General features: G+C 43.7%; 1 protein-coding gene across 1 annotated transcript in view; it reads right to left on the bottom strand.

The window, feature by feature from the left end:
• TATDN2 (TatD DNase domain containing 2) overlaps window positions 1-13762 on the bottom strand; it is a 159346-nt gene that overhangs the window by 89236 nt on the left and 56348 nt on the right. The window lies entirely within an intron of this gene.

Here is a 13762-nt window from a genome sequence, read left to right on the forward strand (position 1 = left end):
GATTAAGGTAGAAGCTAAACAAGCTGTATAGCTTAGGGCCCCACTCTCTTGGGGGCCCCCAAAAAAATTAAAGGAAAAAACCAAAACCCTGGGTGTACATTTCCAAAATATAAGATAAAAAGCAAATAAAATAAAACCAACATACAGCAACAGTGTCTTGTGTTGTGTAGGTTCCTATGATGTAAGTAATGGGCCCAGCCTGCTAGCCTGCTCCCTAAAATAACACTGGTTTACTTGTTTCTATATATAGGGTGCCTACATTCTTCATGGACTGATTGCATTTCAGTTCATCAATTGCTTTGATAAAATACATATTTTGTTCTGTGCAAATGGCTTTAGATACCTATTAGGTCCATAAATTACCATATAGCATATATTCAACACAAAAAACAGTGACAATTTGTTGTTGACAGCCGGACATATAAAGGGCCCCATTACTTTCAGTAGCTTAGGGCCTCATCAAACCTAAATCCGGCTCTGCATATGACCCTATAACAATAAGCCGAGGTCCCATTGGAACCCCAGCATCGCCTTATTTGCCCTTTGCGGGCAACAACAGCACGATTGCATTTGCTTTTACTGTGGGGAGCAAGCCCCATTGCACCGGGCAAGGTTTGCTCCCAATCAAACATTATATTTGCACAACTTTTGTCACCGGGTTCTGTCGTCGTCCCCCTTCAGTTGCAGCAGTGTGGATCTGTCTCCCGACCTATGTTCATTGCTTTGTGACAGGGTCTGCAACAGGGATGGAGAACGCTTGGCCCTCCAGGTGTTAGTATTATTTATTAAATTTCTAAATCAGCCTTCATCCCAAAATCACTTTGAGTTATATAGAAACACAAAAATGTGTAACATAGTAACAAACAAAATAATCCCTTCTCCCTCAGGTTGTAAGGCCATAGATTGCCTAATTAGCCAAAGGTCTGGGAGAAGAGGGATGTTTTTGCTGGGTGCCTAAATATGTGTAATGAAGGTGCCAGGTGAGCCTCCCTGGGGAGAACATGCCACAGGTTGGGAACCACCATGGAAAGGCCCATTCTCTTGTGCCCTCCGGACCTCATCTGGAGGAGGCACACAAAGAAGGGCCTCAGATGATGATCGCTTAGTCTAGGTCACTTAATATGGGGAGTTGTGGTTCCTGAGGTATCACAGATGTTGTTGCACCACAACACACATCATGCCAGACTGGATGGGGACTAGCAACGTGCCCCATCCCTCTCAGAATGCGCCTGGTGGGTTTGCCTGTGTGTTCTGATGATGATGAAACTGAACTGAAATCATACTGAAAGTTGTTTTCTTCTCTGTCCAAACTTCTGACTAAGTTCACCTACATAAATTTGTTTAAGTTATCTGTGTCCTGCTTTTCAAGCAATGTTCAAAGTGGCCAACAGAAAAATAAAATATATAACAAATAAAAATACATGAGCATAGCAATGCCAAAATGGGGCAGTGAAGCGGCATATGGTCCTCCAAAGCCCTGCTGGCTTGTGCTGGCAATGGCAGGTGGGGGGGCTGTGTGACATTTTATGTAGCAGAACTCCATTTTGAAAAATTAACAGCACTGACAATGGGGTGGGAGGGATATAACCAAGCAAGCTCCAAGCTAGTGGTTAAGCCTCTAGGAAGAATGGCTACGAATCCAAGGCTGACTCTGCCACACCTGTTTTGTGGCCTAATGCAAAGTACTCCCAATGAAAACAAAACCAGCAGTATATCTGCACTAAGGCTGACTAACTCAGGGTGGGCAGAACACATTTATCCAGCACTCGCCGCTGCCGGGAGGGTGCGGGGCATGGAGAGTGTTCTTCACCCTTTGTACTCCCCAGCCCCCACTGTTGACGGTGGGCACTCACGCACCTGATCTCTGTGGGGTGTGTGTTTGTGCCTGGTTTGCCCAATGTGTACCCAGGGCAACGGGCCCCCCGGTGCCCCCACACTATACCACTGACTAGTAGTCTTCCTGGTGTTGGATGCAAACACCCATCAGCCCCAGTTGGCATGGCCAATGGTTAGGAATGATATGAGCTGTAGTCCAGCAGCATTTGAAGGGCCACAGTTTCCTCCCCTCTGAACCACTCGCATGTGCATAGTAGAAGCCTCCAGCAGCCATGTTCCTCTCCAGCAAAAAGGCACCTAAGCTGCAGCCTAATGCCTTCAGCCATCAGATTTGGGGGTTAAGGTTGCTCTGTAAACTATCTTCTTATGTATGTAAAATGTAAGGCTGTCATCATGCTGCAGTTTGTGCAGCTGCCAATATGAAGACACATCAATTTCCAGCATGACAACAGGCAGACAAGCAAGGAGGCAGTGGCTGGCCTAGATGTGTTTATCATAGGGGAGAAAGGGCAGCACCCCCACCTCTGACTTAAAGGTGGAAATAATACACAGTCTCAACTTTCAGATGCAGAAATCCAAATATATTAAAAGAACACCGTAGTCACAGTAACAAGTAAAATGCTACAAGCAATGTAATGCTACATATGTAATAGTTCACAAGTCCTGGTCTTTATTTCTAAAATGTTTTATTTCTTCTAGTCCTTTTCTTCATATATTCCTTTCAGTGTTTTTTAGGGTCATGTAGCACATTTTTGTTTTAAAAAATGCACCAAAAGGTGATTGCAACAAGGTGATGCACCAAGAAAGCATTTTAATTGCAGCCACCTGTGGCTGTTTGCAATGAGGAAATGATGAGTGGGAAAAGGGATAAGCAGGCCTGCTGCTGGCCTTTCTCCCCTATCGATTGCACCCTCCCAAAGTGGCTGTTGAAACAGGACATGGGGAGCTGAGCTGCAGCTTCATGTGCCTGTGTGTAATATGTGGTTTGGCTCTCAGGATGCTCACTGAATGATTTAACATGTGTGTCCAGGGTCAGCATTCATCACATCTTCAGAAGTCTGAGGGAAATGGGTTGTACCAAAATGGAGGCCATTATAATCTGAGAATATATTCCAACAGTCTGAAGACTAGTTTATCAATTGGAAATCCACCAGGAAAATAAACAGGTGTTGACTTTAGCTGAGAGTCATGCGATTTGTTAAAGGATTATTCCAAATATTGCTCCAAATCTGAAATGCTCGTTTTACTTCAGCTTGATTCCCTCAAAGCTGATATTTATTCTGTGGGTGATACTGAATGGCTCACTAGAGGGCAGTATTGCATGAATATATCAATCATAAACCTCACAACCACGTCAATAGGTCCGGCTAATTAGTACCCAGGGTAAAGCCAGCAGAGTGGGCTGAGATTTTAATTCTGGAGAGCTTTGAACATCTAAAACTCTTACTGAGGACAACTCTCCATGATATTTACCATCTAATAGGTCTGTTAGGTCAGTTTGGCAGTTGTAAAACAAGTGTGGCCCACTAAATAAAAAGAAAAGCTGCAGTGTAGAGTGCTTCTGTTCATGACTACAGGCATCCCCTAGGACACCCCATTCCACTCTCCTCGGTTTTCCGTTTTTCTTTGCCAACTGATCACATGCCTTGGCCACTGAACATTCCTCATTAGCCTCTGGCTTTTCTTTAAAAAAAAACCCACCAATGTTTTATGCCTCAAATGTACCCCTCACTTCCTCTCCCCACTGTCCTCACACATCTCCCCACTCATTTCACCTTCTGTTTCTTGCTTATTCTCACTTCCACCCCTGTCAGCCATCTCTCCCCCACCCTCTCGATGTAAGTGGCTTGGTTTGGTGGGCCGGTGCTTCCAGATTTTATATTTGCTCATTACCACATGTTTGTGCAATCTAGCTGTTCTCTGTTTTCAAAGGATGTTACCCCCTAAGCCTGGGTTGGGGGATCCCTTTTTTTAAAATTTTAGAAGCCATTCACTCAGGCTGGGGGACCAAACAGGGGCTAGTAGGCTTTTCTTAATCCATGGCCCCTGCCAAGGCTGCCCCATGTTGCAGCCTCAGTCTTCAGCCAATTTACAGCACAATCACACTTTTTCTCTGCCACCACCTTCAGATAATAAAGTTCAGCATTTCTACTCACACTTTAATCAAAGGTAGTCTGATAAGATTCCAAAATGGCAGCAGTTGGTTTTTGCTTTAAGCCGTGCCCTATATCAGATGTACATTCTGTGCTCAGGTTTGACTATATGCTATCTTAAAAGCAAAGCATAGGATCACCTTGTCCTTATCAGGCCCATAATGAGAAAATATATCCCTGTTGTTAACGCAATCAAATTAAAGACTCCACTCACTTAATATATCTGGCTTCTTCATCAACATTTGCAGTGTAATGGTCTCAATAGCATTTTTTTTTTATTTCAAATGCAGAGGGTTTCAGACTGGAAATATCTCCTTTCTAATATTCAGACAATGTAGAGGAATGGCAGCCCTTGTTGGCTCTTGAACAATGTGAAAATGTGTACTGTGCCAAGACGAACTATACCAAGCCAAATATTAGGAAAAATTATTGTCTCAAGCGGTTGGTTTCAGATGGTTTTGTAGCATTCTGATCCAAATGATTGTGTACTCAGAGCCATTGTTAATCAAGCAGCTTGTGTAGACAGCTTTCGCAGTGTGCCATTGATGAGGGGGCTGGCATATATAACCTTGGAGAAACTGTACATTGCCATGCCAAGACTGTTAGAAGTACTTCTGCAATCAAAGAACCTTATACTCCAGTAGTCTGTTTACGAATGATGGTGTAAAACTGTTGTAATTTTAACTCATCTTCCAGTTAGTCAAACAGATATGGCAGTACAAAGCTGCTAGTCAGTTTTTCTGCCCTGGCAAGACTAGCTCCAATGAATGAATCTCTCTGTGTATCCTTTATTCACCACTAAAATGGGAACATAAGCTTACCTCATCTCATTTTGGAAATTGGGCACTTGAGAATTTTAAATTATTCTCTGTTCAGCATAAAAAATTACCACTGTGAAATACAGACATGCTAAAAAGAATGAAGCACTTATGATTGACAAAAAAATATTGAAGGTCAACATTAAGAAATAAAATACAGCAATTAGGAACTAACTTATAGCAGCCTCAAAGAATCCCTGTTGGAGTTAGAGAACAAATGAGAATGGAAGCTGTGAGGCACACAAGCAATGTCATTAAACAGAAAGACAAATACCAAGCACCTTAAGGTGAAGAATTGTTTCTATGACAACAGATTGCTGCTGGAGCTATTTCTTTAAAAAATTATGATGATCTTTCTGTCTGTTTGGTTGCTACAATCTAGGCCTCCATGTTCAAGAAAATTATGCTGATGAACAGGAGAGGTATATCATCATCTTGAGTTGTTGTTTTTACAACCATGGTCCTAAACACTTGCTTCTTATTGGAACGGTAAGAAAGCTTGCTATAGTTAAAAGGATATGAGGAAGTGATGCAGTGTAGGAGGGAGGGAAGAAAAAAACAACCCCAATATACGTTTTATAGTTTTAGGGTTGCCATACATCCAGAATACTGCAGTTGGAAGCAGTGTATGGGCAGAAATCGCTGAAATGTTTGAAATATGCACCTGATTTGTCTGGGAGAGATAAACCAGGAACCTGGATTCACACAGAGCACTAAGCCAAAACATAGCTTAGCTAACAGCAATGGACAGTGGTGGTTGTACTTACTTACTTACTTACCTACTCTGTAATAACAAACTTCAAATTCCACTCCAATAGGTTCTCCTAGACCCAGGCTACTACTACTATTCAGTCTCACTTATTGCCTGTGAGCACTTAACAATAACTTAGGAATTGTGGGGCAGAGGAGTGGTACAAAGCCAGCTAGATACAGATGTTACCATGAACAAATGTATTTATGCTGATTTGTTACAAGATCATTAAGTGCACAGGCTTATCTGGTTATTTTAAAATAGTACTGCATATTTAAACGAGCACACACTTTGTTAACTTGTTACTGCCCTTTTAAATACCAACAGCTTCTATTCAACAAAAGCACGTCAAAGTGCAAGTAGATAAATAAGTACCGCTCCAGCGGGAAGGTAAACGGCGTTTTCGTGCGCTGCTCTGGTTCGCCAGAAGCAGCTTAGTCATGCTGGCCACATGACCCGGAAGCTGTACGCCGGCTCCCTCGGCCAATAAAGCGAGATGAGCGGCACAACCCCAGAGTCAGTCACGACTGGACCTAATGGTCAGGGGTCCCTTTACTTTTACCTTACATATTAATGATATACTAAGACAGCTTGAAGGAAGCAGTTAGTTACCCTATAAAAACTCCTTACCCAAAATGCTCCCTTTATCTCTCTATGCACCCCAATTAAGCTTCACTAACACTATCACTGAGGGCTGGAAGCCTTCCCCCCCCCAGCCCTTTACTGACCTATTAAACCACAAGCTGGTCTGGCTCTACTGCCCTGGAAATCTTCCTTCTGGTCCTCCTACCAGCCACTAGAGACCAACATCCCAAGCTGCTTCTCCCTTCTCCCCAGTTTCTCCCCTTGTCTCTCCCATCTAAGCCAAGTGATTCAATTGGCCCCAGCAAGTCTCTGGCCATCTCGATCCATTTCAATTGGGGTTTTGGCCTAGTTTTGGCCCATAAACTGCTTTGGATTCTCTGCATGATAACCTCTGTCAGGAGAAAGATGGAGGAAATGTGTTACTGTTAATTCTCCTCAATCTCTCAGCAGCTTTTGATACCACCTGGAATGGCTGTCTGAGTTGGCACTGATTTTGCAGTGGTCCTGGATGGTCATTTCCCAGAGGGTGATGCTTGGGGTGGGGGTGGCCCTGTGTAGCCTCCAATGTGGGCTTCCTCAGGACTCAGTTTTATCCACCATGCTGCTTAACATCTACATGAAACTGCTGAACTTCTGGAGTTTTGGAGCACGTCAGCAATATGCTGATGACACATAGCTCTACTTCTCCATTATATCTGCAGGTGTAGCAGTGGATGTGCTGGACCGTTGCCTTGCCTTGGCAATGGACAGGATGAGGGCCAACAAGCTGAAGCTCTATCCAGCTAAGACTGAGGCATAGCTAGTGGGTGGTTCACTAGACCACATGGCTGGGAGGTTGCCTGCTCTTGATGGGGTTACATTCCCTTTGAAGGAGTGGGTTCATATTTTGAGGGTACTCCTGGATCCTTTGCTTTTGCTTGAGGCTCAGATGGCCTTGGTGCTGCAGAGTGCTTTCCATCAGCTTTGGCTGGTGCCCAGCTGCACCCTTATCTGGACAGGGATAGCCTAACGCAGGCATCCCCAACCTTCAGCCCTCCGGATGTTTTGGACTACAATTCCCATCATCCGTGACCACTGGTCCGGTCAGCTGGGGATCATGGGAGTTGTAGGCCAAAACATCCGGAGGGCTGCAGGCTGGGGATGCCTCACCTAACTTCTGTTGCCTGTGATTTGAACCTCTAGGTTAGTTCACTGCAAAGCGTTATGTGTAGGACTGCCTCTGAAAATGGTTTGTAAACTTCAACTGAAGTGATATTTGGTGGCTGGGTTCCTCATGTGATCATCATCTGAGGCCTGCCTTTGTGTGCCCTCACCATGAGAGGCCTGGAGGGGAATAACATGAGAATAAGCCTTTTCTGAGGTGGCTCCCCATGCAAAAACATTTCTCCATTACCAGGCCTTTGGCATATTGATTTGTTTATTTTATTTTATTATGTATTTTGTGTTCTCATTTTGTATTTTTATGTTGTAAACTGCCCTGTGATCTTTGGATGAAGGGCAGTATACAAATTTAATAAATACCAATTATCTTCATCATCATCATCATCAAGCCATTCTGCCTGCCTCTGAGATCTTCCTTCTTCTTCCCTGGTCCTCTTCCATCTTCATCTTCTAGATGACTTCATGAACACCAAGCTCCAACATCGCTAACTAACTCCCTACTGATCAGCACCCATTCATATATACACTTCCTCCGGTCCCTCTAGTTCAGCTCCAGCCAATCACACTGTCTAACTGAAAATTCTATACTGCCCTCCACCAATCAAAATCTCCTTTCCTTCCTTCTTCATACTGAGAATTCTGACACCAAACCTTCCTTGCATGAGTCTGTTAAGACTCCAAGCGACAGTTAAACTGATTTTTACAGGACCAGACAAATACATTACAAGACAAATGTCACTATGCATTATACAATACCCATTCATATGAACAGGATTTCTCCATAACATCTAAAGAAAGTGGGCCGGGGAAAACAGTTAACAGCACAACCCTTAACCGTTTTCTAGTAAGAAGTAAGTTATATTGAATTCAATGGGTTTACTTCCAAGTGAGTGGAATGATTGCAGTCAAAGCACACAATCTAAAATTACCTAACTGTACCAATGACTGTCAGGGGCTGTAAATCCTATTGCTGTTCCAGCAAGAAAGGAGGCATGCGTAATCATTTCCATACTGTTTTTCGGGTCAAAGTTGTTCTACCCTCTTAGGTTGTTTTTTCCCACTGCAGGCAGACAAATAGAAGTACAGTGGTACCTCGGGTTAAGTACTTAATTCGTTCTGGAGGTCCGTTCTTAACCTGAAACTGTTCTTAACCTGAAGCACCACTTTAGCTAATGGGGCCTCCTGCTGCTGCCGCACCACCAGAGAACGATTTCTGTTCTCATCCTGAAGCAAAGTTCTTAACCTGAAGCACTATTTTTGGGTTAGCGGAGTCTGTAACCTGAAGCGTATGTAACCTGAAGCGTATGTAACCTGAGGTACCACTGTATACTTGACGCATAATTAGACTTTATACCTTAGACATTTTTAATATAGATGTAGTTTACGATTATTATGCAGAGGATCAACTGCTGACTGTGTGAGGCTACTGTAATGTGACAGTGCCATATTTCTCTATATTTTCCTCTGTTCTATTGTAAAAACTTCAATTGCTCCATTATTGCCATATTATTTGGCACCAAGGAAGCCATTTACAACAGAGCACCATTATAGCTGTGCTAATTGAAAACCAGTTTGGACAGCTATAATTTAAAATTGCTGACAACTGAGTTCCAAAGTCCTTTTTTTTTAGTATATCATAGGTGTGGTGTGTGTGTGTGTGTGTGTGTGTGTATGTGTGTGTGTGTATATATATATATATATATATACACCACCAAATTATTAATCTATTAATATAACTTTACAGAATAAAAGTTGCAATGTCTCAAAATAGTGGTTTTAAAAATAATTAATGAAGCTATGGAACATACAAATTATTTTCTATGAGCCAATTTGAATGGAAACGAGACTGGAACTTACCAGAAAGAAGAAGAATCCCCTTTCTTCCACCTGTTCTAACTGAACAAAGAGCTCCGCGTAACTCAAAAGCTTCCTTAAAGAAACAAAGTTATATGAGCTATAGCTCCACCCATCACCATAAGATGGTTACTTTTTGTATACATTGGTGGCTTCTAACATACCTCCCTCCCCACTTTAAAAAGAGTGGCAAACCACCAGTTTCTTCTAAACATTTTAGTGTTGTTTCACACCACCCCAATCTCCAAGCGGTGTGAGATTCAAGGGGTTCCATGCGCTTACCCAGAGTTCATGTTTCCTTGGGAATTGAGGCACAGTGGAGACTGTGCTGTTTTTAGGATATATGGTTTATTTACACATATATACAACCTGAGCTTACAATGGAGGGGTTCACAGCATCAACACCCTAAAGGTCTTGTTTTTCCCATAGCCACAGCCCTGGATTCAAGCTGAGATCTACCATTTCTCTGCCTTTCTGACTTTCCCGCTTGCTGCCTTGCTTCTCAGTCATATAACTCCTTCCCCTCTCTACTCTAAATTCTGCCTTTATCTGTTGAGGGATGGGGTTTTCAGCCATTTGCCGACTTGCACAAGCCATTTGATGCCCTTACCAGTTCATTAGCACCATGCATCAAAACTCTAGGACTGAAAGGTACATTGGGGGTGGAATTTTATTTTGAGAGCTATCGGCTCTTTGGAGACTCCTGTTCAAAAGTATTTTGATATAATGTTTAGGCTGTTTGTGGCTTCAGATCTGTTCATGATGAAATTCCAGGTAATGTTTCATAGGCTTGGCTTCCGGCCTCTATTAGTTCTAAAAAATATTGACATTTGATCCTTTAAATAGGTGATATGAGACGTCTGCTTTCAGTGTTTTAAGATGGCATCTATGAATGTTTCTCATTTTACATCAGAACCTGGGAAAATAAAGTAGAGACTTCCTACTAGATAGTCTGGCTGCAGTAAAACCTATTTTATTAGGCTGTGTACGCATTTGTTGTTTAGTCGTTTAGTCGTGTCCGACTCTTCGTGACCCCATGGACCAGAGCACGCCAGGCCCTCCTGTCTTCCACTGCCTCCCACAGTTTGGTCAGACTCATGTTTGCAGCTTCGAGAACACCGTCCAACCATCTCATCCTCTGTCGTCCCCTTCTCCTTGTGCCCTCCATCTTTCCCAACATCAGGGTCTTTTCCAGGGAGTCTTCTCTTCTCATGAGGTGGCCAAAGTATTAGAGCCTCAGCTTCACAATCTGTCCTTCCAGTGAGCACTCAGGGCTGATCTCCTTAAGAATGGATACGTTTGATCTTCTTGCAGTCCATGGGACTCTCAGGAGTCTCCTCCAGCACTATAATTCAAAAGCATCAATTCTTCGGTGATCAGCCTTCTTGATGGTCCAGCTCTCACTTCCATACATCACTACTGGGAAAACCATGGCTTTAACTATATGGACCTTTGTTGGTAAGGTGATGTCTCTGCTTTTTAAGATGCTGTCTAGGTTTGCCATCGCCTTTCTCCCAAGGAGCAGGCGTCTTTTAATTTCGTGACTGCTGTCACCATCTGCAGTGATCATGGAGCCCATGATCCATGATATGCATGGTACGCATTACCAGCTTACTACTGGTTCACTCCTCTCCAGTGTGTTTCCACTGCTGGTGTTTAGAGGTGGCGCTGTGGGTTAAACCACAGAGCCTAGGACTTGCCGATCAGAAGGTCAGTGGTTCGAATCCCTGAGACGGGGTGAGCGCCCATTGCTCGGTCCCTGCTTCTGCCAACCTAGCAGTTCGAAAGCACCTCAAAGTGCAAGTAGATAAATAGGTACCGCTCCAGCGGGAAGGTAAACGGCGTTTCCGTGCGCTACTCTGGTTCACCAGAAGCAGCTTATTCATGCTGGCCACATGACCCGAAAGCTGTACGCCAGCTCCCTCGGCCAATAAAGCGAGATGAGCGCCGCAACCCCAGAGTTGGTCACGACTGGACTTAATGGTCAGGGGTCCCTTTACCTTTACCTTTACATATGACATAGCCATAATCCAGGTGTATCCTGTAGTTTCTTGAGAAATACTCGAGTTTGATGTGTTTCCCCTCAAACCAGCTTTCATCCAATTTAATTATGCAAACCATGGTTAAGCTGAGGTATGTACAGTTCAGACAGCTGTTGCACATGTGCAGAAGACAGCTTCCTTGAATAGGAGTTTGCGGGGTTGCAGGGAAACAAATAAGGTAATATCTACAGTGGTACCTCGGGTTACACACGCTTCAGGTTACCTGAGAATCAGGGGATGGGGGGAGAGTTAGGAGAAAAAACTTAAGTGGGCCACCTGCATTCCCTAAATGGAACAACCTGGACTGAGCATGCTTTGTGGTCACAGAACACAGGCCGAAGGCGGAGTAGAAAACTAGGGAGGAGGAAGGAGAATGGAATGGAGTATCCTGAAAAGAGGCAAAGTTGGTGGAACCCTGAACAGGAGCACTCCACTTGCTAAGTTTACAGAAAGCAGCTTCTACCTCAGGTAAAAAAAGAGGGGGGGGGGAAGTCCCTTTACTCTATTATTAACTAAAGAAATGCCCAAAAGGAACTAGAGCAAAGCTTTCCACATTTTTCAAGTTGTTGACACGCTTTTTGGACATGGATCATTTCGCGACACAGTAAGTCAGTTTTACTAGCAAACTGGAGGTTAAACTAACCCTTTCCAGCCCCAGGAGGAGTGTGAGGAGCATTTGTGTAACACACCTACTACACATCGCAGCTGACACACTAATGTGTCGCGACACATAGTTTGGAAAGCTCTGAAGTAGAGGCTAAACTGGCTTGTTCATGTACCTTTGTAGTTCTGGAGAAAGGAAGACTGCCGGGGCTCAAGTTGACTTAGGGCTGCTACATCAGCCACTATAATTTATGAGCACGGTAATATCGATTTTACAATATATGAAAGCAGAACATTGATCTTCTTGCATTCTCCCCCTTCTTGCCATCTTCCTATCCATATTTCTCCCCCCCTGGAAGTGCATTGATTTCTGAGCTCAGTGGTTGAGCCATTGAATGAATCACAGATTTACAGTGCTGAGCTCTGCTGTGCAATTGAACACAGGGAAGGAAGTCCAATCAGGGTCTAATCAGAGATCTACTCTCCAAAAAAGCCTCCTGACTGCATCACAATTAGATTAATCAGAGCTTGAGAATATTTTCTGACCTCTGCAGCTGAAGCAGATGCAACACAGCGAAGGCTTTTTGCTTAGAAAATGAAGACCCACTGAGTTGCAACTGAGGTGAAGGGATAAATCACCCATTTTAGTCACCATTCAGCACAGAACATTATTATGCTTACCTTCTGATTAGGGTGGAGCTCTACCTGGGAACACAATGGCACTAAAATACAACAGTTCTATGTTGAATTTTTCCTGAGAATTCAATTATTATTCTTTTAAAAAATAAAACCTGGATTTGTGTTGTTTCTTTTTTATATATGCGTGAATTTCCACTTGTGATGGCCCATGTTCTGTTGAATAGCTAGAATCATTAAAGTTGGCACCAGAATGTTTTATGTTGCTTTTCCTCCAGAAGGCCTAATCACTCGCTCACTCTTGAGAACAAAACATTAAATTGGACTGCCAGTGTTGCCAGAATCCCAAAAGATGGGCACTTAATTTGCATCTAATTTAACTATTATTTGCATACTTTGATGTCAGAATGGCATTTGCTCAAACAATTATTGCTGCCTGGATATAATCCCAATTTTTCACATACAAACCCTGTCTACAGTGCCTTCTGTCCTCTCCCTCTGAAGGGAATAGGCGGGAATCTGTACTACGTTATCAGATGCCAGCGACCATACACCGTCTCTGACCTAGCACCCTGAACTTTTATGGTGGGCTTTTAACGGTGAACTTCTTTTGGGAGCTAATCTTTACTCCAAAGCAGTGTGTAAATGTAGGGTGGAGTCTTTGTGCATCTGAAGGGCATCTGATCCAGTGGATGGCTCCACAAATAGTAGAGGGGAGGTTATTTTTACTGATTCTCTGCTCCCCTGCAGCTCCCCCAAACCCAAACATTGGCTCCAGAGAGTTGGGGCATCCTCCACTGTTGTATCTCCAACATTAGGAAGTTGATTAAAGATAAAAAAGGTAAAGGTAAAGGACACCTGACAGTTAAGTCCAGTCGCGGACAACTCTGGGGTTGCGGCGCTCATCTCGCTTTACAGGCCGAGCGAGCTGGCGTTTGTCCGCACACAGTTTTTCTTGGTCATGTGGCCAGCATGACTAAGCCGCTTCTGGCGAAGCCAGAGCATCACACGGGAACGCCATATACTTTCCCGCCGGAGTGGTACCTATTTATCTACTCACACTTTTTGGCATGCTTTCGAACTGCTAGGTTGGCAGTAGCTGGGACCGAGCAACGGGAGCTCACCCCGTCACGGGGATTCAAACCGCTGACCTTCTGACCGGCAAGCCCAAGAGGCTCAGTGGTTTAGACCACAGCGCCACCCGTGTCCCTGATTAAAGATACTGAGCCTCAAAGCACGGCCTATTATGAGTACCTTAGTGTGAAGGTAGGTTCAAAGCTAAGGTCTCATTGTCTGGAACTCCTTTTAACAAGTCCTTTGAA

The sequence above is a fragment of the Podarcis raffonei genome, chromosome 2 (assembly GCF_027172205.1).
Source record: "Podarcis raffonei isolate rPodRaf1 chromosome 2, rPodRaf1.pri, whole genome shotgun sequence".
NCBI lineage: Eukaryota > Metazoa > Chordata > Lepidosauria > Squamata > Lacertidae > Podarcis > Podarcis raffonei.